This window comes from Panthera pardus, unplaced genomic scaffold, assembly GCF_024362965.1.
Source record: "Panthera pardus isolate Hobbes unplaced genomic scaffold, ASM2436296v1 HiC_scaffold_24, whole genome shotgun sequence".
NCBI classification, from domain to species: Eukaryota; Metazoa; Chordata; class Mammalia; order Carnivora; family Felidae; genus Panthera; species Panthera pardus.
Window position 1 is genome coordinate 66,769,295 of NW_026526810.1, and position 26,635 is coordinate 66,795,929.

At 44.0% G+C, this 26,635-nt stretch overlaps 1 long non-coding RNA gene and 1 pseudogene across 6 annotated transcripts in view; both read right to left on the reverse strand.

Annotated features, from left to right (window-relative positions):
- LOC109255004 (uncharacterized) overlaps positions 1–26,635 on the reverse strand; it is a 198,748-nt gene that overhangs the window by 171,143 nt on the left and 970 nt on the right. For all 6 annotated transcript variants that reach the window (XR_008417157.1, XR_008417154.1, XR_008417155.1 and 3 more), the window contains exons 2-5: positions 9,288–9,470; positions 6,271–6,523; positions 3,580–3,611; positions 2,377–2,464 (exon numbers count right to left, since the gene is read on the reverse strand). This is a non-coding gene — a long non-coding RNA (uncharacterized LOC109255004). The remainder of the gene's footprint in view (positions 1–2,376; positions 2,465–3,579; positions 3,612–6,270; positions 6,524–9,287; positions 9,471–26,635) is intronic.
- Positions 3,618–5,982, reverse strand: LOC128772993 (60S acidic ribosomal protein P1-like; annotated as a pseudogene).

Below are 26,635 nucleotides of genomic sequence, written 5' to 3' on the forward strand. Positions count from 1 at the left end.
GTTGGAGAAAGAAAAGACATGGTGTGGCTAGCATTTTCCTCCTTGTTGTACTGGGTGCTGAGCTCCTGATCATGCACTTCAGGGTCTGAAGCCTCATCCTGATTCAGCCCCAGGTTCTATAACCCTGTCACCGCTGTCTTCTGCCTGAGCTGGTTTTATAAGAACCACATAAAACCACAGGGTACAGAAAGAGCTAGTAGACCCTCCCCGAGCTTCTCGAAATCTCTCCTTTATTTTGTATAAAGATGAAGTTTATCTACAGGTTCCCATTCTTGGTTGACCTTATCAAGATGTCTAGGGCTCTTTAAAAATCCATCATTACTAATTGTGTTCCTGAGTATATAAGAATAATGTTCTCTATTGCAGAGTGGATGGTAGAAAATATATGGCATATATAATTTTTACACACACACACACACACACACACACACACACACACACAATCTTATTTACATATTTTGCCTCTGTTTTATTTCTATGAGATTTGGGATTATGCACCTTCTCATATAACTTTCCACTTTTTTCAAAACATTTTCCCTTAACATAGTATTCAGAGATATTTTTAGGTAGCAGTTGCCAGAAAAGAAGGAAGTCAGAGTCCTTTAATAAGCATTTACAGTTTTCATCAAAATGAGTGTTTTTATATACAACTGGTCCTTCTAAGTATATAAATGGAGTCATACTAAACCTGAAAATGTCATTGATGAGATTTTTTTATCCCCCAATAATTGGACCCACTACGAAGCCAACTAAGATTGTTAAGCATAATTTTTTATTCTCAAAGAAAAAAGAATTTTTTTTAAAAGATAAAAACCTCTTGGTCACAGCAAGAACCCAAAGGACTACTCTACCTGCCTCTTTGCATGTATTTTCCCTCAAACACACACATACAGAAACCTACTTCAAACAAACCACTACCATTAACTCAAACCTGATCAATAAAGTCAGCAGAAGAGGGCCTCTGTCCATGCCATTAGAGAGAAAATACACCACCATTATTTGGGAGGCCTGGGGAGAAAAAGATCTAAAAAATTCCCCCCCCTGGAAATAGTTAGAAAAGTAAATACCAGTCTCTTAGATTCTGGGAATGGGGCAATGTGGGGTGGAACTTATTATACAGGATCTTCATAAAATCCTTGTGCTACTTTAAATTTAACGTTAGAGTTTTGTTAAATCTGGTGGTAGAAAGAGCTAAAACACATGCATTGTGAGATGAAACAGTAAATTTTGCTCTGCTCACTGCAGTGGACTTCAGAGCTGTCGGCCACAGGCCAATTTGTCTTTTCATCTACAGAAAGCACTTGTTATTTCCTCAGGAGCTGGAATAAGACAACATAGCAGTTCTGTAAAGGGCTCAGGATGGACACCAACCAGCATCATTTGATGCAGGTGGAACAGGGGGTGGAGTCAGCAGGGCCAGCGGCCTGCCCTGCCAGCCTCCTGTTGGAGCAATGTGTGTTGGGGCCAGACGAATGGAATGTGCTGTGGAGATGTCCAGCACAGTGCCCACCCCTTGTTCTCTGCCATTTTAGGAGAGGTGTATAAAAGTGGCGGCATGTGGGGAAATAAACATTTTTTTTCTGAGAGAGAAAGAGAGAGAGAGAGAGAGAGAGAGAGAGAGAGAGAGAGACAGAGCACAAGCAGGGGAGGGGCAGAAAGAGAGGGAGACACAGAATCCAAAGCAAGCTCCAGGCTCTGAGCCATCAGCACAGAGCCCAATGTGGGGCTCTAACTCAGGAAGCACAAGATCATAACCTGAACCGTAGTCAGACGCTTAACCCACTGAGTCACCCAGGCAACCCAGAATAAATGCTTGAGATATGCACACCAAACAGTTTTCATCTTAAGTGCCTACTGTTTAGGGGGATTCTCTAATATGCCTCAGCTTCCTTCGAAAACTTGAGAGCCCTCAGTCCTGTGGACAGTGAGTCTGAGAGCTGGCTCATTGCCACACAACTTAGAAATTCCAGAGGCAGGATCCCACCCTAGATCGTCCTGTTTGTCTCCACTGCAGATAGCTGTACACAGTCGTATATGCATATAATCACAATGTATACTAGTATACACTTGTATCAAGTTTTTTTTAACTAACAGATTTTATATTTTACAGTAATTTTAGATTCATGAATTGTAACAAATGTGCTACTCTGGTGGCTGATGTTGACAGTGGGAGAGGTTGTGGCAGGGGGGACGGGGTGGGGAAGTAGGGGGTATAAGGGAAATCTCTGGACTTTCCATTCAGTTGTGTATTCGTAATGTTCATAGTTCAATAGTTAAACACATATGCTTATACTTGCCCCTTCCAGAGATGTCCCATTATACACATGACCTAAAATAATACAGGTGATCATTGCAACGTGATTTCTTTAATCCTACCTTGAAACTGAAACTCTGGGTCCCCTCAAAGACTCAGAAGAGTTGATCAGCAGCATTAACGATGACAGCCTTGCTTTCAGGCAAAATTCTGAGAGAAGAAAAATTCATTTATGCCCACTGAGCACTTCATACTGTGGTGGTGTCCTAGATGTTAGCATATTGGTTCTTCCCCCTTGTTTCTTTCAGTTTTTAATAGCTTTGCATTCACCCTAGCTAGAAATCATAAAGCCATCTTTGCTTTGTCTTCATTCATCAGTGCCCCCACCACAGCCAGTCACCTAAAGGTCTAATTTTACAAGTCTCAAATATGGTCACCTCCTCCCAAGCCCCAATGCTCCCCTTGCTCACACCGTCAGCGCCCCGACCTGGCCTCCTTAGTGGTCTCCCTCAGACCCATCTATCCTCCATAGCCACCACTGCTGTCTTTCATTCACTTACCAAATGTGGATTTCTTACTATGAATAAAATTGTACGTCTCTTACTAAAGAAACAAGGGTAGATAAGACACGTCCTCTGCTCTCAAGACACCTGGGTGGTTCAATTGGTTGAGTGGCCAACTCTTGATTTCAGTTCAGTGATGATCTTAGGGTCACAGGATCGAGGCACACATTGGGCTCCGCACTGGCCATGGAGCCTCCTTGGGATTCTCTCCCTCTACTCCTCCCTCTACCTCTGTCTCTCACTTTCTCTCTCTTTCTCAAAAAGAAAAAAAAAAAAAACACCTCTCATACTCTCAAGGATCTCACATCTAAAATGCAAATTCCTGGGGCGCCTGAGTGGCTCAGTCAGTTAAGTGTCCAACTTCCGCTCAGGTCATGATCTCACATGATCATGAAGCCTGCTTTGGATTCTGTGTTTCCCTTTCTCTCTCTCTGCCCCTCCCCTGCTCACACTCTGTCTCTCTCAAAAATAACTAAACATTTAAAAAACTAACTAAGGGGCGCCTGGGTGGCTCAGTCGGTTAAGCGTCCGACTTCAGCTCAGGTCACGATCTCGCGGTCCGCGAGTTCAAGCCCTGCGTCGGGTTCTGGGCTGATGGCCAGAGCCTGGAGCTTGCTTCCGATTCTGTGTCTCCCTCTCTCTCTGCCCCTCCCCCGTTCATGCTGTGTCTCTCTCTGTGTCTCAAAAATAAATAAACATTAAAAAAATTTTTTTAAAAACCTAACTAAATAAATAAAATGCAAATTCCTTTTTGTCACTCACCTGCCTGAAATTCTTCAGGGGATCCCCATTGCCTGTAGGATGAAATCAAAACCTATTAGCACAGCACAATTTGTCATTGTTCATACTCATGGGATCTGGCCCCCCATCTGATGGTTCTGCCTCATTTCCCAGCATTCTGCCACACACACCCAGGCTGCAGCCTCCTCAGCTCCCTGTAGCCTGTTCACCCCACCAAGACTCATGAAAACCACCTCCTCCATCTGGAAGCTCCTCCCTCTAGGAAACTCCTGGAATTTTCTTCAAAACAAACAAAATCTCCCCCCTGCCTCCCTCCTCTGATACAATAGAGTCCTCCTTCCTCTTCATATGTGGCTGTACAATTTCCGCACATGTCTGTCTCCCTGGGGACTGCCAGCCCCGGAAGAAGGGATGAGCAGGCAATTTCATTCATTCATTTATCATGTATCATTTATGCCTGCTGTCTGCAAGGGCTTACAGACATCCCGTCCAGCCCTCTCAACAGTCCCGAGTGGCATTAAGATGTGGAAGAAAGGAAAGAACGCAGGAGGCAAGCAGAGGCAGCCCTCTGGGTCACTGCCTAAGGTCCCCACAAGGCATTACTTTGGAGAAGTCACCATGGCTGAATGTCTTCCTCTCAGACTTATAGGCTCAGAAACCTGATTCTACCAGCACAGAGAGAATGGGACAGTCTCTCAGGGGTGCCAGCATCTCCGAGACTCTAAGCTCCCAGAGTGCAATGTGGATAAACAAGAGTGCCAAGTCAGTCATTTCCCACATGTACCACAGCATGTGCACAGCACCTACTACGTGCCACGCGCTGAGTACTCTTACATGATTTACCACACTATTCCTTACAAGTAGGAGCCAAGTACTATTAACATCTCCATTTTATAGATGAGAAAACTGAAGCACAGGAAGGTCCAGTCACCTGTCCAAGGTCACCAGCTAGGAAGAAGCAGAGCCAGAACTTTTTTTTAACACTTCCGCTTCTTACTGAACAGGCTACAGAAGAAGTTTAGTCAGACAGACCAAAGCACATGTCCTTCTCAGACTCCTCAGCTTCTTCTTCTTTGCTTCCACTCCCTCCTCAGCTGAGACGGCAGCAGTGCAGGGCACAGGTCCACCAGCCCTGAACTACGCAGATGGGGCTCCCGATGTTGACATCAGCCAGGGCCTTTGCAGACAAGCCTGGCCAAAAAGGTTGAAACCTTTACACCCGCTGCTTTAATAAGGGCACTGATCCTCTCCTCCATGACTGTCACCTCATTGTGATGCAGGATGAGGGCCGAGTACATTCAGGGGAGCTCCCAGATGAAGGCCTTGGTGCAGGTGTGCTAGACCAGTGTACCTGGCCCAGTGCTAGTCACGGAATGAGGCAACGCCCTCACCCAACGCAGCCTTAGTTTAACTTCCTCACAAAGACCAAGCACCTTGGTGGCAGCTGAAGAAAGCAGCGAGTAGAGCTAGAACTTGAACGTGGTCCTGAAGTTGCTGTTTTTAACTATTTTAGTGAACAATGAGAAACAACTTTCAAAGGGACCGGGTATTTTCCTCCTCTAATGGTAAGTCTTATGCCTGTGGGGCAGGCTATGTGGGAAGCCAAACAGTGCCACACAGAGCGCCACAAAAGGGTTACCTGCCGAGCAGGTTACCGTGACTCAAGGCTTTTGAGGGTCAGAGAAGCCTAATGCATCCCTGTCAGCAAAAAAAAAAAACACTACACCTCTCCCTCACCCGAGCAGTGCTTAGCCAGTGTAGACACCTGCCACTCTTCAGGGCTCTACGGTTCCTCAGATCCTGTTCTAACAAGTTAAGGTCTTTATTCAGGCTTCAGTCCATCTCAAGTGGCCTTTCTGCCTCCTTCATGTGACATGGCACTTCTCTGCTTCGAGCTGTTTTGTGCTGATTGTAGGTACAGCTCAGAGAGCACCTAGCTCCCCATTCCCTGGCTCACTGTTGTCCCCTCATTCTGCCTCCAGGTAATATGACCCATATTTGAGGATGACAGAACAGTGATCACGGCCACAGAGCTGGTCCCCAAAGCAAGACCTGAACCTAGGCCTTCTGAATGCTAATCCTACTTTTTCTCCCTTGCCAACTATGTAAGAGAAGAAACTGTTAAGATCCGCAGCTACCCTAGCACCACTGGCCCCGGATCCTTGGACCCAGTCAGGTGCATCTGCTTCCTCCCACCTCGCCCTGGCCTCAGCAGCCCACCCCAGAAGGCTCCCCTTGTTCCGAGCCTCTGTGGTGTCCCCCACCTCATACCCCCAGAGGCTCTGGCCCCTCTCCATGCCCTACCCTTGGTTTCCATCTGCACCATACCTCATGGGGTAGTCTTGCCTCCCTTGCCACTCAGCCCACACCTCCCTCACCTCCCTCTCCTGCCATCTGCAACACAAGCACTTTGTCACTGGCTCTGCTCACCTTCAACCTCCGCTCTGCAGCTCTCTGTTCCTTGGCCTTCAACCCCGAGATTCCCAGATCTCTGCCACTTCAACTGGACTCCCAGGCGGACCCACCCCCTACCTGTTGCCCTCTGTCTACCTTCAGGATGGCTTCAACTGCTCACCCTTCCAATTATTTGGCACACTGACTGAATGCTCTGGATTTTCCAAGGCCACCCTGATTTTAACTATTCTGTCCCATCATCCGACCATTTGGCCCAATTCTGGAATCAGAAACATAGTCAATGGAGATTTGTCGCACCTGGATATCATTTTCAAAATTGGTACCACATGCATAGGATACAAAATTCAAAACACATCAAAGAAGGTAGAGGACGGGGTGCCTGGGTGGCCCAGTCAGTTAAGCATCCGACTTCAGCTCAGGTCATGATCTTGAGGTTCGTGAGTTCAAGTCCCGCATTGGGCTCTGCTATCAGAGCAGAGCCTGCTTTGGATCCTCTCTCTCCCTCTCTCTCTCTGCTCCTCCCCTGCTCGTGTGCACATGCTCTCTCTCTCTGAAAAATAAACAAACATTTAAAAATATTTTAAAAAAGAAGAAGAAGAAGAAGACGATGACGACGGAGGGTAAATTAGGTCTCTTCTCAGCCCTGGTCCCCAGGCCCACGGGCCTCAGCTCTCCTACTGAGACACCATGCCTACGAGCACTTTCTCATCCTTCCAAAGAGGCCACAAATCTCTGACCTGGATGTGACTGGCCATGTTTCAGCAACAGCATTGGTCATTTCTTAATCATTTATAAATTAAAAAATTATTTAAAGAAAGAAATTAGAAAGCTCAGCTTCAATCCCACTCCCTAAATGAATTCATGCCGTTTCTCTGAATGGCATTCCACTTTGTATCTATGTGCACACGGTTTTCGTTGTTTAATCAGGGTAATGTGAAAAGTTTAGTTCTACTCCCATCGCTAATTTCATACACACATTTAATTTTCATTATTTTTTAATAGCTTACATAATATTCATGTGGGCTAAAACCCAATTACTGGGTTTTTATTTCAAGTTTTAACAACTATAAATAATATCAGTATAGCCACCTATATAACTTTTTCTTCTTTGCATTATTGCTTTAGGATAAGTTCCAAGACTGGTAGTATTGAGTGCAGGGGATAGTTCCTGTTATATTTAGCCAAATAATTCTTAGAAAGTTGACAGCAGTTTGTAATGCCTCGTACAGGAATGAGGATACATCTTACTCTCATTCCATCAAATACAATAATTGTACTTTATCAACAAAAAAATGCTTTCTCATACTGTTCTCATTTACATATTTTTGTAATAGATAATGTAAAAGATAAATAGATAATTCAGGTCAGTTCCACCTATTTAGGTTTCTGTGTTTAATGCAGACTTCTGTTAGAAGCAGTCCTCAGAACTAATTGGAAAAAGATGACTGGTTGGGTTTCTAGGACCTTGAAGAGGTCTTTGTGGCATCCCACATGGAGGGCAGTTTGGCAAGGGTATGAATGAATGGACACATTCTCTCTCACTCTGTCTCTCTCTCTCTCTCCACCCACCCCCATCCTTGGTGATATCTTTCCATATTCACCACGCTATTTTTATGTTACTAGAAAGGGCAATAGTCTTTCCAATTTGCATTCTTTTAAAAGTGATCTTTTCCAGGGGTGCCTGGGTGGCTCAGTCAGTTGAGCATCTGACTTCAGCTCAGGTCATGATCTCACAGTTCGAGAGTTCAACACCCACACCGGCCCCTGCGTTGACAGCTCTGAGCCTGGAGCCTGCGGCCTGCTTCAGAGTCTGTGTTTGCCTCTCTCTCTCTGCCCCTCCCCTGCTCATGCTCTGTCTCTCTCTCTCTCTCAAAAATAACTAAACATTTTTAAAAACATTTTTAAGTGATCTTTTCTTTTTGCATGTTATTGTAGGTGTTTTTTCCTTAGTATGCAAAATGTACATAAGATCCTCCCACTTTGGAGAGCAAAACTTGGACTCTTCACTCACTAGTTATATCCCTTGGACAAACCACTCAGCCTCTCAGAGGCTAATTTCTGTCAGCAAAATGAGGGAATAATATTATCTGTCTACCTCATGTAGTTGTTGTGAAGGGCAAATGAGAACACGCACGAGTGTGAGAGCTATCTCGTAAATCACAAGTCGCTCTTGAAATGTTGTAAGGACTCTATGAGACCATAGGTTCTTCTCATTTCAAATCTACCTCTTATTGGTTCTGGGGAATATATTACTGCATCTTTAATTATTGATTTAGTCCCTTTTATTTTGTCTACTTATCCGGGAAATCTAACTATGAAGAAATTGCAATGCTGAGCTCTATTCCCCAGAATGGCCCTCCTGAACTGTTTAATTTCTTAGTTTAGTTTCTTGAAATTCTGGATATATCCCTGAAAGTTTTTTAAGTGTTTTTTAAACTGATTTAAGTGCAATTTCTTCTTTGTACAGCTTAAACAACAACCTCAGTTTGTCTTTTGCAATGATCATTACCTTCATTCTTTTTAATTCTGACCTTCTCTCACTTGAGAGGATATCATTATCCATTTCTTTGAAAAGGGGCTCCAACTGTTTTCTGAATTCTTTGTGTGGTTCCCTGTGGTTGCTCTTTTTCAGGATTAATTAAAATAAAGTTTTTTGTATCTCCTTTCTTCTTTTTTGAGTGATGACACTTTTTCAGGGAGGCCACATTAATTTTTCCAGTTTAATGCATTCTCCCTTAAGTTACCTTAGTGACTGATCTCTGTGGTACTGCTGAAATTTCTTTAGTAAAATTTGTGATTGATTTTAATACAATTTGTGATGAGGAGTTTGGCTGGGTTTCTACTCACTCCACCATCTTCCTGGATAATTTTCCTACAATGTCGGGTCTTTCTGTCCTCTGGTTCGATCTTTCTTTCCAGAAAGAACACAAAGACCAAAGATGGAATTAGAACCAGAAAGCCAAACATTTTCAACAGAAAACTGGAAAATGTCTTTTTGTGCTTTGTTGCTTCTGTCTTAACAGTTCAGGTGGAACCTAAGAAAAGGGGAGCAAGCATGGAATACTGAAAATCTTACCACAAACCCCTTAATAACTCGACGTATTAACTACATTCCTAAAATTTCTGAACCTCCCAGGCATCTTGCAAGCAGCAAAGTCTCTGTTGGTTTCTCCAGCTATAAATGAGGGAGGTGCTAAATTATTTCCAAGGTCTTTTTCCAGCTCTGAATTTCTTCAACATTAAATAATATTTAAGCTGTAGGTTTAGGCATTGATTGATGTGACCAGAATTATCCCCACTTCCTGCTACCTCACCTTCAAAATAGCCACATGTGGGGGCTCGGTCCATTGGGCAACTGACTTCTGCTCAGGTCATGATCTCACGGTTGGTGGGTTCGAGCCCCGTGTCGGACTCTGCGCCGACAGCCTGGAGCCTGCTTCGGATTCTCTGTCTCCCTCTCTCTCTGCTCCTCCTCCACTGGCACTCTGTCTCTGTCTCTTGAAAATAAATAAATGATTAAAAAAAATTCAAAATAGCCACATGTATTTATGAACATGCACAGGAGTGTATACACACACACACACACACACACACACACTTCCTACTTTGATTTCTTCATTTGTAAATGTTTTAAATCAACTGTTATTAAATGTAAAATGAGCCAGCAAAAGGGCCAGTGAGGAAACTGAATAGGAAATTCCTGTCTCTGAATCATGGCAGCTCTGCTACTCCAGATCAGCTCCAACACATGAGGTGCCTAAGTCTAGACCCCACATAGCAGCGCCCCATGGAATATGGGTGAGGTACCAAGTCTCCACCCAGTCTGGACTCTGAGGGGAGGCCCTGTGGCCCTCTAGTGGACACACTGTAGAATTGCAGCCTTCCATGTCTCCAAAAGGGTACAGGAGCCCAACTGAGAAGAAAGCCTCTCAGCCCCATTGACCTGAAACCCTAACCACGCACCTACCTGTGAGGGACAGGCTAGGTCTTTGCCTCAGAAATGGTGACCTGTGTCATTTTGAGGCACGCTATCCCTGTAGCTGCTAGATTTGAGGCTCAAGAAAACTAGGCTGGATTTCAAACTGGGTAATGTTAAACAGCCTACATCTTTACTAGTATTTTGGGTAATCCCTGCAGAAGAACATTTTTTTTAATTCAGGCAATTCAGAATGAACTAGAGCTCTTGTCTATCCTTTGAACTTCAGTTACACTTAGCTTACACTGTCCAAACTTGCGGCTCAAGAAGGCATCTGTAGCAGCTAGTGGCAGAAAAGTGAGGGGTGGGATAGTTTTGACAGGTTGTGAATGGGAGGGTGTGGCTCCCTTAAATATTGATCAGCCAATACTTAATGCATGTCTCTTTGCCTATTCATTCATTTTTTCTATTAAAAATTTTTTTATTTGTTTTTGAGACAGAGAGAGACAGAGCACAAGCAGGGGAGGGGCAGAGAGAGAGGAACACACAGAACCTGAAGCAGGCTCCAGGCCCTGAGCTGTCAGCACAGAGCCTGATACGGGACTCCAGCTCACAAACCACAAGATCATGACCTGAACCGAAGTCAGACGCTCAACCAACTGAGCCACCCAGGCACCCATGCCTATTCATTCATGTAAGCAACGAGTATTTGTTACTTCATATTGTGCCAGTCATTGCCTATTTGCTCTCACATCTCTTCCCTGCCCTTCTCCTGCAAATCCTGTTCCCTCTTTACCCTCTCCAATTGCCTTCCAGTTAGAATGGCCCATGGAAGGCAACAGTAACAGGTTGGACATTGGGAAGCAAGAGAAGCCAGGTTATTTTTCCCATCCCTCTGTACCTTGAGTATCATTTTCCTGCAATGGACCCAGCTCCTCACCACACAGCTCCTCCCATCAGGGTCCTTGGCAGTCCTCGCCATGGCACAGCCTCAGTTTCTGATTCTAGTGACACCATCCCTCTCCTGTGCCCTTCGAGTCTTCGTGGTAGCAGCAGCTTTCTGCTGGCACTAATACCTGATTATTTCTCCAGCCCATTCAGCTTCTCACCTCTGTCCATTACATGTAATCAACTCCCTGGTTTGTTTTGTTTTGTTTTTTTTTAATGTTTATTTATTTATTTTGAGAGAAAGCAGGGGAGAGGCAGAAAGAGGGGGACAGAGAACCCCAAGCAGGCCCCATGTGGTCAGCACAGAGCCCAACACAGGGCTCAAACTCATGAACTGTGAAATCATGAGCTGAGCCAAAGTGGACTGAGCCACCCAGGCACCCCTCAATTCCATTTTAAGTCCCCTCTTTGAAGTGTCCAGGAGGAATCTGTTGTACTTGGTAATAGGGATACAGCAGGGAGCAAGATAGGCTCAGTTCCTGATCTCATGCTGCTCATAGTCTACAGCAGAAAACCAGTTTAAATAAACAATCTTAGTGTAAGTATTTCAAAAGGGAAGTACATAAGAACATACAGCAAAGAGACCTGATCTAAAATAAGGATACATGGGGCGCCTGGGTGGCTCGGTCGGTTAAGCGTCCGACTTCGGCTCAGGTCATGATCTCGCGGTCCGTGAGTTTGAGCCCCGCGTCGGGCTCTCTGCTGACAGCTCAGAGCCTGGAGCCTGTTTCAGATTCTGTGTCTCCCTCTCTCTGACCCTCCCCCATTCATGCTCGCTCTCTCTCTGTCTCAAAAATAAATAAACGTTAAAAAAAATTTTTTTTTAAATAATAAAATAAAATAAAATAAAATAAGGATACATTTTGTAGCTCCACACTAGAAACTCTAAATGAATCTTTCAACTTTTTTTTTTTTTTCTTTTATTTATTTTTGGGACAGAGAGAGACAGAGCATGAACGGGGGAGGGGCAGAGAGAGAGGGAGACACAGAATCAGAAACAGGCTCCAGGCTCCGAGCCATCAGCCCAGAGCCTGACGCGGAGCTCGAACTCACGGACCGCGAGATCGTGACCTGGCTGAAGTCGGACGCTTAACCGACTGCGCCACCCAGGCGCCCCTCTAAGTGAATCTTTACACAGAGATGCAGTCCTACAAGCTATGGTTGCAGCATGGCAAGTTTGAATGCTACTTCTCAGCCTCCCCGGATCCAGCCAGGAAGAAAGGGTCTCTAGCCAAAGAGGGAAGCTGGGGGTTTCAAGCAGGAATGCAGTTACTCTCACAGCCTGCAGGGGCCCAAGAAAACTAGGCTCTGCCTGGTCCATTAAGGGTAGAAACCAGAATCTCAAAGGAAAGTATTGTCCCCTGGCAACCTCCAAAACATGGGAGTCAGACGATGTACAGGCCAAGCCTGCATCAGAGAAAATGCTTTCCCGAACATTTAAACTCCAGCATGATAGTATTTCCTAGGCATCCTCCCAACCCAGCCCTGCATGGTGAGAGCGAGGACAGGAGAGCCAGTGGCTCCTGTGCTCTTCTGTACCGACAGGTCCCTATGCTTATCTTGTTGAGCTCAACGCACCCTTACCTTCTCTGTCTACCCCATCAATTCTGACACATTCCAGACTCACTCAATACCTTGACTCCCCTTGCCAAATCAGAAGAGCTCTTGTATATCAGATGGGGCAGACATACTTCCTTCACCTTTGTTATTTAAATCACTGTTTATAAGATCTAAAGTGTGCTTTTTCTTGAAATGGAGGTTTTCTAATTCCACACTACAGAGAAGAGTCATTACTCAAATGTACGGCCATTCCAAGCCACCCTGCCTTGCAGAGCTCCCTGATACAGAAGGAGGGAGAGAGCATGTTTGAGAGTCTTCTCTTTCCAAGCTCACCACCTAATCTAGGTTCATATTAGACCTTAGTACAGCTAATAACATTATAACTCAACATAATACTACCCACAGGGCTCTGGTCTCACCTTTGAACTCCAATTACTTATGGTCTACATCGTCAAAACTCATGACTCAAGAAGTCATTATGGGTCACTTATGGTAACGGAGTCAGGCCAAGAAAAGGAAGCTCAGGTGTTGCTTGAGACCCTGGTCTCCATGAGAAACCTAAATCCTAATGCCCTAGGGCAACAATTGTATGTAATAAATTAACTTGTATCTCTTTTGCTTCTAGACTGGTACTAGCTATATACCATCCTTGAGAGAACTGAGAAAATAATCCTTCAAATACTATGCTACAGGCCTCGATTCTCTTCTGGAGCCCCTGTTGAGAAAGGCCAGCACAATAGCAGAAGCTGGTTCCAGTAATACTTCTGTCACTCTCTTGAACCTGCCTTGTTCAAAGGACCACACCCAAATGATGACACTCACAGCATTAGCACTAGTCTGGGAGGAATGTTTATTTTAAGAATATGGGTATAAAGACAGAGTGTCAGAACCTGGAAAAGCAACCAAAGAAGCCCCCAAGACGTCCACACCCTGATCTCCTGATGGCCTTTTATTTTCTTTCGGCATGTGTGAGACTTCACAGATGCTCATCAATTTAATAAGGTACGCCTGACCCGTCCAACGAACAAAACTCATTCAATTTTAACAGAAAACGGTAAAAAACATGAGACCTATTTTTGTCCGACCCATTCACCTTCGCAGGGTCCATTTTCTGGAGATCTCTCCATACGAACCCCTACTCCCAGCCACCCCCACAGAGCCTTATGGGAAGGGAGGGGACAAAGACAGGTGGACTGAGGAGCGGGTGGGGCACAGGAGGAAGGCTTGTGTTATGTGCCTAGAGCCTCCAGAGTCCCGCCCCCTGGGGCAGGGGAGAGCTTCCCTGTGGGGAGACTCAATGGAAGGGTAGGAAGAGGTGCAGATAAATAACACTTAGTTTAGCTCTTTTTTTCGGCGGTTGTTTTCTGGATGTTTCATTGACCTGTCCTAGCTCCTCAGTTAGATTGTAAATTCCTTGAGTGCAAGGACTAAGTTCATGCTGTAAATCTTTAATATCCTACAGCATTTAGCACAATGCTTCTCCTGCAGATGCTTAATCAGCATACTGTTGATTAATTAGAATCTGCTTTGGGGAAAAAATTGTGTATCTTTGCAACAATTAGAGTATGAGGTTTATGTGAAAGTACTGTATGAATATTATAAAGCTTAAAATATTTAATACTTGTGCACTATGAGCCAAGGAGCCCCCCACATCCCGCCCCACCATGCGTCATAGGAGCCACCCCACCCCACCCTGAATGTCAGACAGAGATAGAACCCCTGAGCTAGGGAGCCTGTCGTCACTACTGGAATTGAGCACAGCTTCCCCTGGAGACAGAGCCCAAAAGCTTCTTTCTCACTTAATTTTCCAGAAACAGTGGTCAAGACAGAAACTGAAGACAAAACTGACCCTCGCCCAACACACCTCCAATTCCACCCCTGCTCAGCTCCCTCGAGCCAAAGCTCTCTCTCACCCCACCTGCCATGTGAATGTCCTCTTATGGCTGAATTCTAGAGTCTTACCAACAGTCAGGAACCAGCTTGTACTGCCTGCCCCCAGGTTTTCAGGTCAGCTGGGCAGGGGTCTGATGCTCTTCTATGGTCTGGGAACCTATGAGATCTGACTGCACATTTCAGGCTGGGCCTCTCAGGGTCCTGACCCCTGGTGTGGCTCTCAGACCAATCAGCCAGGAACTTGGATAGTCAACATCTTAGTTCTTTTCTAAAACTTGTGGGGGAATATGATACTGACTCTCACAACTCAAACTCACATGAAATTGATTTAGTCTCAAAAGCCAATGGACTAGGTTTCGGTGGGGAACATTACCTCCCCGTAATGAGAAAAGGTATCATCTATGATCCACACCTCCTACCTGGAATAAGAATCGGAAAGCAATGGAATGAATATGTAATCAGCTGGAAGGGAGTTGGCTGGTACTGAAGGATCCTTCAACCAGACCTTGATGGTGCTAATAAGCACCCACCTCCCACACTGCAGCACACCTTTGCGGTGACCAGAATGGCCACATCTACCAGAAAGCATGGCTCTTCCCTGGGACAATAACCAGAGACCCTATAAATTCTTAACTCATGGCCATCTTCATCCAAAACTTGATAAGCTGAGCTCTCTTTCCTTTTTTCTTAATCATTCCATTGAATTTTCAACACATGTTAGTTCTTTTCTAAATATGGAACCAATCTTATATCATGTACTAACAAATAAAGGTCTTCAATTGACACCATCATGGCAGGGCTCCTGAGGCTTTTCTGGGAAGGTGGGTCTCTTGCCCTTTCTTTGCACTGCCTTCCAGATTTCATGTCTGCTATACTTTGGGAGTTGGTGCTTCCTTCTCTCCACTCATGGCCTCCCTCCAGTGGATTCTGGAAGCCACGTCTACCCTGGGATCGCTACTGATAGGACCAGCAGAAACTTGCCTGATCTCTTTGCTAGGTCTCATTGGCTGTTAGTGAGTATTGTGATATGTTATCTTCCCTTCCTTTAACTGCACTGTCTTGGGGGGTAAATGCAGAGCAATTTTGTACACCCCACCTCTCTCCACCAAAGCCAGACTTAGGGCCAGAGCTCTGGGCTGACTATCCCACCGTATGGTCAGGTATACTGTCTGGCTCTGTTACAAGGCAAACTTGGTCTTCCTATTCCTGCTAGCAGAAAATTAACAATCAAACATCATGACCTTTATACCACATTTATCAATCTTAGCAAAGGGAAACCTGGACTTTGAAAGCTGTTCGGCAGGCTTGATGGCCCAAAGAAGTTCAAAGAACAACCTAGTCAATTGTGTCAAAGTTGATGGTGTTCTCTAGACCCATGACTAATACATTTTTATTCAATGTATTTTAAGTCACTGTACTCAAATAGGCAGTAAGACCTGGAAAATTATCTGCAGTTGTGATTGGAGCACCCAGGAAACTTTCCAGTTCAGTGAATTCTACACAAATAGAGACAGTTTAATGTGGTATAGGACAGTGGCTTTCAAGCTTTTTGCCTCCCTCCCCAGTAAGAAATGCAAGTTAAATGGCAACCCAATACACAGACACACAGACACACACACACACACACACACACACACACACACACACACACACCCCTCTATATCACTAAAAGTTTTCTTGGAACAATACTGCCGTGGAGAAAGATACATGTGAAAAAGATTTATTAAGAAATACTTCCAGGGAGGGGTGCCTGGGTGGCTCAGTCGGTTAAGTATCCGACTCTTGATTTCATCTCAGGTCATGATCTCCAGGTCATGATCTCATGTTTATCAGGCTCTGTACTGACAGCGTGGAGCCTGCTTGGGACTCTCTGTCTCCCCCCTCTCTCTGCCCCTCTCCTTCTCTTCCTCTCTCCATTTCAAAAACAAATAAATGAACATCAAAAAAAAGAAGAAGAAAAAAAAATATTTTCAGGAAAAAGTTAGAGTAAATGAGGAAGTTGGGCTACATAAGGTGCAATATCAAGCCAAGTCACACAGAGGGTAATTTACACTCATTCCCACAGAGGGCTTGGGGGGCACTGTGGGTCACACCTCAAAAGCATCCCAGAGAGAGGACAAGATCTAGAGTATGTGTATCTCATCCCCATCAGTCATTGGTTAAGGGCTGTGGAGGAAGGGAAGGGACACAAATTCTTAGGCCCCTCTGGCTCTCCTGTACCTTCCAATAATATGCTGGCTTTGGGGAATGAGCTCACACTGGAATTCACCTGCTGTGCACAGAAGCAAAGGGATCCCAGGTGATGTGGGCAGAGCTATATTTTCTATTCTAGTTTCTCGTAGGTGTGACTGGTTTTTTATTTGCTGGCTATGGATTTGAATCTCAGTGCAGCCATTTATGATCTGTTATTTAACCTGAGTGAGGCTTTTCCTCATTGCTAAAAGAGAATAATAATAACAATCTTGCTTATCGTGGTGAGAATCAGAATTGACACAGATATTCCTAGCAAATAGTAGGTGCTCAACTTGTAGCTATTATGGTTAATAAACATATCCTCAAAATGATTCAAATAAGTAGTACAAAAATTTATTTATGCTCTTGACTGTATTCAAGACATGCATGCATAAACTCCCAAGTGGTGGAGTATGGGCTCCTTTGCAGAGATACAATAGGCATCGGCACAAATATTCACCACCTCCTCCCTCCAAGTCTTTGTTTTTTTATTTCCTTTGACTAAAGAAGCTCATTTAAGCTCCGTCTTAAATGTCTTTCATAAAGCTTTTCCAGACCACCCAAACTAAAAATACCTTCTCCCTCCTCTGAACTGCCATGCCATTCTACTTGAAATTATTTGATGGTACTTTTTCCACTTTCTTTTCTCCTCTCTGAAATAGCTATTAAAATCCCAACTTGAGAGCAGATAGACAAATCAATGGAATGAAACAGAATCCAGAAATAGGCTCAAATACATATGGGAATAATAAAGAAATCAAGGCATGGGGGAATATCTCCAACAATGCTGAGATAACTGGCTAACCATTGGGGAAAACTTTTTTCCACAAAGTTAACCTGGACGTCCATCTCACTTCTCATACAAGAGCAAATATCATATGGCCCAAAGATTTAAATTTTTTTACTGATGTTTATTTATTTTTGAGAGAGAGACAGAGACAGAGACAGAGTACGGGCAGGGAAGGGGGAGAGTAAGGGAGACACAGAATTTGAAACAGGCTTCAGGCTCTGAGCTGTCACAGCACAGAGCCCAATGCAGGGCTCCAACCCATAAGCTGCAAGATCGTGACCTGAGCTGAAGTCAGACGCTTAACCGACTGAGCCACCCAGGCGCCCCCATATGGCCCAAATACACACACGAGCGTGCACACACACAAATATTGAATGACTACATGAAAACATGAGTGAATTTTTAATACTGTTAGAGTAAGAAAGGCCTTTCTAAGAACGACATAAAACTCAGAAGCCATCAGAGAAAAGATAGAGTTGATTCCATAAACATTTAAATATCTAAATGACATTAAAAAGACATAAATTCATTAGGGCACCTGGGTGGCTCAGTCGGTTAAGTGTCCAACTTTGGCTCAGAGCATGATGTCAAGGTACGTGGGTTTGAGCCCCGCATTGGGCTCTGTGCTGACAGCTCAGAGCCAGGAGCCTGCTTTGTATTCTGTGTTTCCCTCTGCCTCTGCCCCTCCCCTGCTTGCACCCTCTCTGTCTCTCTCTCTCTCTCTCTCTCAAAAATAAATAAACATTTTTTTAAAAAGACATAAATTCAAAAGTCAAACTGAGAAAAATATTTGCAACACATCACAGTCAAATGGTTAACTTCCTTTCATAAAGAATTTATAAGAATAAATAAAAAAACAAAGTAAACAACCTAATAAAAGTGGACAAAGGACATGAATAAGCTGTTTATGAAACAAGAAATACAAATACCTGTAAACACATGAAAATATACTCAATCATCTTAATAAAGAAATGTAAATTTTAAAAAAAATTTATTTTCACCCAGACTGGCAAAAATTAAAATGTTTAGTGAAACTATGTGCCATGAGGTTGTGATGAAATGGACACCTGCACAATGAATTGCCCTTTTGGAAGTTTCCCTGAGACCGGAGAAGGGCAAGCTTTTCTGGAGGTCAACTGCCAATTTCTATCAAATGTCAAAGGCACATACCCTTTGCTTTATGACTTAACTATTTACCTGGGCTTAGTACAAGTTCTTCTAGTTATGTGGACAAAGACACTATTGCACCATCAGCTGTATTAGAGAAAAGCCAAAAACAAGTAAAGCAGACATCAATAGGGGACCGAAAATGACAGTTCATCCAGATAATAAAAGAAGGAACAAGAATGAAATAAATCTATACTGCTCACTAGTCAAAGATCTCCAAAATACACCAACAAGTTAAGGAGCATGTGCACACACTCACACACACACTGACACACACAAAAATGAGTTCACATAAAAAATGAACACTGTATAGGATCTTTGCCCTAGTTAGCAGTATTGTATCAATGTCAATGTCCTGGTCTTGATATTGTATTACAGATGTCACTTCTGTAAGGTGTCATCATTGGGGGAAGTTGAAGGAAGTGTACACGGAGACACTGTGTACTACTTTTGAGTCTATAATTGCTTCAAAACAAAAGGTTTAAAAAAAAAAAAACAAGGTGCAGAACGTGTGTAGTGTATGATTCTTGGGGGGGGGGGGGGTTATGAAATATCAAAAGGTAAGAACAGTCCCTATGTCCTGACATTCAAAATGAGTGGGTAGAGCACATGTACCCGGAAGGACAAAAACACCCATCCCCTTCACTCCTGAGGGTTTGCTTGAGGTGGAAGGGCAATAAATTCTTAAACTACCCCCATTTCCTTTGCAGAGATTAAAAGAAGTACAGTTGTGCTCAAGAATTTGATCTGGCCCAATAAGGAGAAAGCCCTCAGAAGTACACTGCTCTGTCCCTTGGCAAGGCTTGTGACAGGGCTTATTCATGTCATACCATGGGCCTCTCACAGTTCAAAAAGCAGGGCAAAAGGACTGAAAACTGCTTTTGCATAATAATGTCCCATGTAATCTCCAGAGGGCAAGCTGGCACCTCTAGGGACACAGTCCTCTTTCTAAATGTAGCTCGGACTGCATTATCCCTAAGAATTGCTGTTGGTTCTTGGAAGCTCTGTGTGTGTGTGTGTGTGTGTGTGTGTGTGTGTGTGTGTGTGTGTGTGTGTGTTCAGTTCCTCACAGGAAAATGGAGTATCTCAGGAGAGGCAAGAAAACACACGGAGCTCCAGAACAGGACTTGCACTATTGTACTGGCTTGAGACAGTCAAAGCCCACCCTGCAAGTTTCTACTAATGCCTCCCCCCATCAGAAAAGTCAAACTGGCAGGAATTAATAGCTTCAGGAAACTTGCTTCAGAGTGCCCTGATGCTCTGATTCTAGGGCAAGGACAGATCCTCTGGGAGAACAACTGTTGTTGCATTGGAAAGATTCTGAAGACAATGTAACTATGCTTTCAGCAGCCCTAAAGGCTATCTATCTTTAACCCATTGACCTGTGCCCTCTAGTTTATAGCTTGACTAATTGTAGCTTCTTAGAGATTTCAACAGAAAACTCACTCTAAGGAAATAAGGAACCAGATGTTCTAAGAAGATCAAGTTTGACCACACTAGAAATTAGCCTTCCCTGATGCTAGCCAGTCTGCTTGAGATCATATCAAGAATAATTAACTGCTGTACCATTGCTTGTGGACTCTCACCACTTCCCGGAGCTTTCCCCTTAAAAAAACCCCCCTTTGGAGATGGTCTTTGGACATTAGTCTGCCATCTTCTCAGGTTACCCACTTCCTAAATAAAGCAACCTTTCCTTTCCAACCAACACTTGTCTCTAGAATCTGGGCTTTCAAATGCCAAGCAGCCAAACTTGGGTTTTGGTAACAAAAGAGACTGCCAGTGAGACCTCAGCAAAGCAAACGCCTGGTTGGAGTCAGGAGTCAGAAGGGTTGAGTTGGAGTAATACATGTGAAAGGAGAAGGGGAGGAGGAGGAGCTGTTAGACCTCATGCAGATCTGACAGCAATGCCAGACCAACAGGAAGCTCTAAAGCAAAGATGGCCTGTTAGAGGAGCCCCGTGTTAGGCAGAAATGGGAAGATCTTTTTCTGGTCCCCAGAAATGTCTGGGGCCAGCCTAACAAGGTGTTAACTGTCAGCTGAAGGCTGACAGCTAATCAAGCTCCCAAGAGCCAGCATGAGTGCTTTCTAGAAAGAGGATCTGAGCTGTTTTCCGCATCTCTGTGTCTGCCACAGGGACTGTCTCTGTGGGAGGAGAGGGGGAAACAACAATTTCGAAAACAGGGCTAGGAATTTGATTGTGCCCATAAGGGACCCAAGAGGAAATCATATTAGGCATCCCTTTTGCAGGATCTGTCCCTTTTTTTATATTGTAATTTGCACTACCCACAATTCCCCAGTGAATTTCTTGGTACAAAGGAATCATGACGAATGAAGGATAAGACATCTGGGGGAGTGCAGCTGTAATGCCCGAGGTTGCGAAACCCCCACAAGAGACCACCAGAGTCGTAAGTCAAAGCCAAGCGGCAAGGGTCGTTTATTGCAGGTTCGAACCTGGACCTCAGCGCACTCGTTGCCAGTGACGCTAAGAGGCCCCGATCAGGGTTGGTACAGCGTTTTTATGGACAGAGACAATTAGCATAGGGGAGGTTTCAGGTTATGAGGGGCCTGATTGGTTGATTTTAAAGTAAAGACATTTGTTGTTCTCTGATTGGGCGTCCTTTGTCTGTCCTTTGGCGGGAAGGCTTGGTCCATTACTTGTGGCGGGAGAAAAGGGGGAAGGGGGAAGGGGAAGAATGTGTTAAGCAAGCAAGATTACAGAAGCGAGAAAATGCTGGTTAGTAAGTATTTCCGTGATCTTAGGGTATAGCAAACTAAGTCTAGAAAAATTTAACGGTGCTCACGTCGAACAATAGGCAAGACATACAAAATTTTAAATTCATTCTTTACACAGCATTCCCCATCTTGTCCCTGTCCCAAAGCCAGCATCTCAGCACCTACATGGAAACCACAGGAAAGCTATAATCCTGGAGTTCCCAGAAGTGACCAGCTGCAGAGAGCCCTGAAGCCCAGGATAGAACCAACTGCTACTTGCTGATAAGACTGGGGACCACCACCACCACCCGTTGCCAAACACAGCAGCAGAAAGCAATCCTGGGCATGAGGGAAAAACGAAGCCAATGCCTGTCTTACAAGAACCTTTTGCCCACTGCTGCAGAGTCCCTGAAAAGGATCTGTACAGTGACTGCATGAATGAAACTAAAAGGCGTTCATGAACAATTGCCTAAATACAGAGCCATCAGGGACAAAAACTGAAAAACCAGAAATTGAATAAGCTATACAATAGAGTTATGAGATTCTAGATAAATCAATTATCTCACAAAATTAATAAGCCATTGCATGTATACTTTTTTTTTAGTTTTTTTCTTTAATGTAAGCTCTACACCCAACATGGGGCTTGGACTTACAACCCTGAAATCAAGAGTCATATGCTCTACCAACTGAACCAGCCAGGTACCCCAAGACATTGCTTTTAAACAGGCACAGACCAAGTCAGTCTCTGGCACAGACAGATACATTCATTGCTTTAGTTTGGGGGTTTTTGTTTTGTTTTACCTTTTAAAAAAAAAAAGTAAATTAGCTGCCAACATTCAAAAATCAAACAGTTCATATTAAAATCCAGATTTCTACCTTCTGTCTAAAAAATCCTAAGATCTGGCAACACTGGCTGGCATCTTCAGTGGCAAATATGGACAGAACTGAGTATGCTCAGGTCTGCAAGTCACAGGTCAGGAGTGCTACAGGATTTTTTTACCTCAATACCCGGGATTCATTGTCTCACTGCTTCAAAAAATGAAGAGGTGGACACAAAATAAGCAGTAGGCAAAAGTTTATTAGAGAAATAGATTAGAAAGGAAGAATAGTAGGAAAGCTCTCTTTACAGAGAGGAGACATTCGAAAGCGAATGCCTGAGGACTCCAGGTGAGGGTTCTTGTTTTATAAGGTTCTGGTCGCCCACCGCCCCCCCTTGCCCCCTTGTTCCTTCTCAGGTTCTATCTACCCTTACTGACTGGATAACTCTAGGTGCTGGGTTGGCTCGACTCCATTGTATGAAGGGTGGTCTATGGCCATACAGTTCCTTGTGGGTCATAGGCTTTACTCCTACTTAGTATTAATCAGGTCTTTTGTCAAAGCCCTGAGGGGAACATGAGGGGGAGTAAGTGGGACCTGTTACATTCTTAAGAGGAACCTTAAGCCTGAGGAGGTTTGCTGTTCAGACACTCCCAGCATTGTTCCAAAATATGTGTTTTTCCCCACCCAGGGACCTCTATTCCTAGTGTTTCCCTCTCTGCCTACTGAATTCTACCTTTTACTATCACAGCAGGACCCACCAATCTCTATGGGCTCCCAGCCACTGAGGCCAGGGTCTATTGCCATAATTACTGAGTTTTATGCCATCAACCAAGGTTTAAACCATTCTATATACTATGTGCAAGAGGGTAAGACAACAGGTAAACTCACTTTAGAAAAACAAATCCATCAGATCTGGTCAAACCATTTTTAAGGTAATTTGACCTTGGCCATCAATTTAAAACATTTGACCCAGGGTACAAACGCATTTGCACCAAACACAAAAAATATAGACACCCAAGGTTGTATATTATTTGAAATAGCACACGACTGAAAGTGACTTACATGTTCATCAGTAGGAGGCTGGCTAAATAAATTATGGAATATCCACATAATGGAATACTGTACAGCTATTTTTAAAAGGGAGAGAGAGAATAAAGTAGATCTATTGTGTACGACTCAGAACATTTTCTAAGAATGTATTTTAAGAAATGAAAGAAAGGTAGAAAAAGGGAGAAAGGAAAGAAGCAAGCAATTTGAAGGACAGCATATATAGTGTTATTCCATTCATGGGAAACATTTTTAAGGGAAAAATATACGTAACTGCATAGAAACTTCTAGAAGGATACACAAGACCAGGAGCTATTATATGGGGAGCAGGCAGAAGCATAGGGAAGAGTTACTTGTTTACTTTTCACTTTAAAACCTGTCTCTTTTTAAAATCATGAACATGTGTTATTTTTATAATTTAAAGACTAGATATTTAATGATTAAAACAACAGTGCACTGGTGCTGACAGTAAAATTCCAACTCAGAGGAAATTAATTTCTATGAAATCTGTCATTCCCCAACAAAGTCAGAAAAATGAAGCATAGCTATTCAACATACACAGCAGGTTGGCTTGTCATGACTCACTCTGATTTCACAAATGGAGATAAAAATGCCTACCGTACCAGATTAGAAATGGTCTACAAAACGTATAAAAAGCACCAAACACTTGCCACACTTAGTAAGTGTTCAGTAAAGGTGGTTGTTATCCCACAGCCCTCCCCTGCTGCCCAGTCCTGACTAGTGTCAATGACCAATCGAGGATGATTATTGCAAAATGGAAGATTTAAATTCCATCCCAGGTGGGGGCACCTGGGTGGCTTAGTCTGTTAAGCATCTGACTTCGGCTCAGGTCATAATCTCATGGTTCATGAGTTTGAGCCCCGCATCGAGCTCTGTGCTGACAGCTCAGAACCTGGAGCCTGCTTCGGATTCTGTGTCTCCTCCTCTCTCTCTCTCTCTGCCCCACCCCCACTTGTGCTCTTTCTCTCTCCCAAAAATAAATAAACATTAGAAAATATGTCAAAAAAAATTGCATCCCAAGTGAATGTCAGCCCTCGAGGAAGATCAGAATATACTCCTCAATAATGAAGGCATTTCCTCAGGATCTGCACATGGTATTGATGGGGTTTTGGAGTGACTGGAGATTGAAGCCGCCAGCCAAGAAAGAATTCTTGAGCTGTCTTTGGTATCAAAAAGGTGATTTTATGAAAGCACGGGAACAGGACCCGTGAGCAGAAAGAGCCTCGCTGGGGTTGTGAAGAGTGACTGGCTATATACATACTATGGAGTTTGGGGAGGTAAAGGCAAAAGTGAGGTCTCCAGAAGGACTTTCATATGCTAAAGAAGACTCCTGAAATACCACAGGCCTAGCTATTGTCAAGCTAAGGTTGTTTTCCCTCTATCAAGGCATTAACATTATGACTGTAGGGGGTGCCTGGAGAAATGCTGTACCCCATATTGGCCTCAAAGTAATTGTCAATGGGCTGCAGGTTAAAAGGAAATTTAGTTTTATGTGCCATTTCCTTTTGCCTTTGTTCCCCACATCACTACTGGGGCTCCAGGAAACTGAGTCCATATTGATGAGGGAGCATAAGGCAGGCTGAGGGCAGAGTACAAGCTAGCATCCCTCCCTCCCCAGTACCTCCAGGTGGGATATATGTGACAATTCCTCAGGCACTCCTGGATACCCAAGAACAAAGCAAAGGACAGAAAACAGATGGTTAAACTATTAAGAGTCTCCATCAGTTTACAAATATTTTAGGACAATGACAAAAATAAGGGGGGCAATCTTATCAATAGCCTAAAGTCCACGAACTCCCTACTGTCTTAATATGAAGGCTCTGCCAGAGGGAAAAACCTTAGCTTGACAACAGCTAGGCCTCCAGTAATCTGTGAGTCTTTAGCATATGAAAATGTCTTTGGAAACTTCCCTTTGGACTTTACCTCCCCCAAGTCCCTAGTATATAACCAGTCATTCTTCACAACCCCAATGCAGCTCTTTCTGCCCACGGGTCCTGTCCCCATGCTTTAATAAAATCACTTTTGTACCAAAGACGTCTTCAAGAATTCTTTGTTGGCCATCAGCTCGGAACCCCCACCATCACCCCAAAGCCCCATCAATAGGTCTTGGAGATTAGCCTATTGATAAGATTGCTTTTTTTCTTATAATTTACTAAGATATTTGTAAGCTGATGGAGACTCCTGTCCTGCATGACTGTGATCTATATCAGTTAACCGTTTGTTTTCTCCTTTCCTTTGTTCTTGGGCAGCCAGGAGTGCCTGAGGAAATGTCACAGGTATCCCACCTGGAGGGGGGTGGGGTAGCTCTGCTTTGCCCTCAGCTTGCCTTATCCTCCCTCATCAGTACCACCTCCATACATACAAAAGCAATCCCATTGCCTATTAAAGTTCCCCGTTTAAAGAGACTCCTACACACCCATGTTTTTCCCCCAAAGATTTCCTGTCCCCATCTCCAACAAATCAGCTTGATGAAGAGTAGCAGCTAGAGACTCCCACACTCCTTGCCTTCCCTCTACCCTTTTCAGTTCACGGATCCTCTCCCTAATGTCCCTGTGCTCTCCCAAAAGAAATGGTGCCAGAGGCCATATAACAACCCTGCCCAGACAAGGAGGGGTCATGTGATGTTCACCAAGTTTCCTGACCAGAATTCTTTTCAAGACCCTTTGCCCTTTGAAGTATGGTCTCCCCCACTCTACCCAACCTCAGCCCCTCTGAGCAAGAGGTGAAGAGAGATCAGATATGCCCTGAAGGCCTGTCCCTTTGAATCCAAAGCCCTGAGAACCCTTCTCCAGTCCTACATACCCTCCCCAAAGGCCCACAGGTGGAGAGCACTGGGAAGGGTTCCCACAGTGCATTAGCTCTGAACAGGGGAGGAAGAAGAGGAGTGTCACGCTATCCAGCCTCTGTCATCAATAATTCATGAGGTTCAGACACAGGGGCACCAGTCGGAGAGTCAGTTTTCCCCAGGCATGGGGAAAATTAGACATAAGCTCTCTTATCTCATCAGGATATGCTGAGTACCAAAGCTGAGTACCATAGCTGTAGCTTCTTGGTTGAGGAATATACTATAAATCCAGTGTGTGCCTGATAGATCACTCGCTACCCATACATCCCCTTCTGAATGTTGAAATCCTTTATTAGCTGCTCTGCAGAACTATACATATACTAAGTGAATCTCTAGCAAGCATGAATTCTATTAAACAGCGATCCCCAGAATTTCACAGATGAGGATTCTCTCTCCTCTAACTGTATGGACTGACACAGAGTTGACAAACTGGTGATTTCACCAGATAACAATACATTTTTCAACTTACCCATCTGCTTTCATCACCTTTTCTTAACATAAAGATGAACACCCCCCCTCCCAAATAAGGAGCAAATAAAGAACTATTAAATTAAATAATATTAGCTTTATGAAACTCACTATATTATCTTTATTTGTCTCAACTTGCCTTGAACGAGTGAAAACTTTGCCATGGATCAGCACATCTCAGCCTGGCATTTTGGAGGCCATTGGGTTAAACCAATTCAGACACTAACACTTGGATCTGTTGGGG